At 39.2% G+C, this 1,804-nt stretch overlaps 1 non-coding gene across 1 annotated transcript; it reads left to right on the plus strand.

Moving 5' to 3' along the window:
* Positions 1-282: 282 nt before the first annotated feature.
* On the plus strand, positions 283-389 carry LOC115227032. Its single transcript, XR_003883063.1, has one exon. It is a non-coding gene; the product is annotated as a U6 spliceosomal RNA (small nuclear RNA).
* The last annotated feature ends 1,415 nt before the right edge of the window (positions 390-1,804 follow it).

Below are 1,804 nucleotides of genomic sequence, written 5' to 3' on the forward strand. Positions count from 1 at the left end.
TATGAGCCATATTTCCTGGCGAAACTCATGATGGTGGCAAAAGTGTACTTACAAAGTTAGCATTCAGATGGCGGGTAACTCTCAGCAACGAAAACTAAGTTTCAATTTGTCTTTTAAATTAAATGAACATGTATACATAGATACATCTATACACACACACACACACACACACACACACACACACACAGAATCATTAACAGAGTCGTCAAGCCAATTCGGACGAAATCCAAATAACAAATGGAAATAATATGAAGAACCAAAATTCTTCAATTTTAGATATATGTACTAGCTACGGCGGTACATATTCTAAAATTGGAATGATACAGAGAAGATTAGCATGGCCCCTGCGCAAAGATGACACGCAAATTCGTGAAGCGTTCCATATTTTTATAGGCGCAGGAGTGGTTGTATGGTAAGTAGTTTGCTTACCAACCACATGGTCATGGGTTCAGTCCCACTGCGTAGCACCTTGGGCAAGTGTCTTCTACTATAGCCTCGGACCGACCAAAGTCTTGTGAGTGGATTTGGTAGACAGGAACGGAAAAAGGCCCGTCGTATGTGTGTGTATATACATATATATATTATATAATATATATATATATATATATATGAGAATCCTGTCGTATATGTACATATATATATTATATATATATATGATAATATATATAATATATATCTCTATATATATATAATATATATAATATATATATATATGTATGTGTGTGTGTGTGTGTATGTTTGTGTCTGTGTTTGTCCCCCCAACATCGCTTGACAACCGATGCTGGTGTGTTTATGTCCCCGTAACCGAGCGGTTCGGCAAAAGAGACCGATAGAATAAGTACTAGGCTTACAAAGAATAATTTCAAGGGTTGATTTCCTCGGCTAAAAGCGGTGCTCCAGCATGGCTGCAGTCAAATGACTGAAACAAGTAAAAGAATAAAGGAACAAAAGAATACCTTTAGCGAACATGCAGTCTAATCACGTGCCACTGGCTTCTCTGAGTTATTTACTCACTTCATTTTTGATTTATTTATGCGTCTGTATACGTAGCGTCTGTATACGTAGCGTATGTATACGTAGCGTATTTTGCTGGTGACAGCGTCGGGCAAGTGATGTGCTGATGACGTCTTTTGCGGCAGAAACATGTGACACAGTGTCTTTACGTCAAAATATTTCGATCAAACGTAGCAGAAGTTATGGTAATAGTTATTGAAGTTATAGTGCCTATATTCAATTGTAGATATTATCTACTGAATCATATGTTTTTAGTTTACATATGATAGTATATACAAAATACTGAGATAGCAACATCAATGAAGGGACACTGTACCATCCAGAAAAAGGAGTTGCCATGGTTTCCGAAAAGGTGACAAATAAGCTGCTATTATTCTCAGAATATCTTTTCAAAAGTGAAAAGAAATCACAATATGTGATTAATTAAGCGTTTAATTCCTATATTTGTCCATTATTAATGGAGGCGCAATGGCCAGTGGTTAGGGCAGCGGACTCGCGGTCGTAGGATTGCGGTTTCGATTCCCAGACCGGGCGTTGTGAGTGTTTATTGAGCGAAAACACCTAAAGGGTCTCGAGGCTCCTGCAGGGGTGGTGGCGATCCCTGCTGTACTCTTTCGCCACAACTTTCTCTCACTCTTTCTTCTGTTGGCCTGTTCGCTTAGCCAGCGGGGTGGCGTCATTTGAAGGCTAAAAAACAATGCGAAGCGCATTGTGACCAGCGATGTGTAGCAACATCTGATAGCCTGGTCGGTCACGGTGATCACGGTGATTTGTCCATTATTAATAACTA

This window comes from Octopus sinensis, unplaced genomic scaffold (genome assembly GCF_006345805.1).
Source record: "Octopus sinensis unplaced genomic scaffold, ASM634580v1 Contig01308, whole genome shotgun sequence".
Classification (NCBI taxonomy): Eukaryota; Metazoa; Mollusca; class Cephalopoda; order Octopoda; family Octopodidae; genus Octopus; species Octopus sinensis.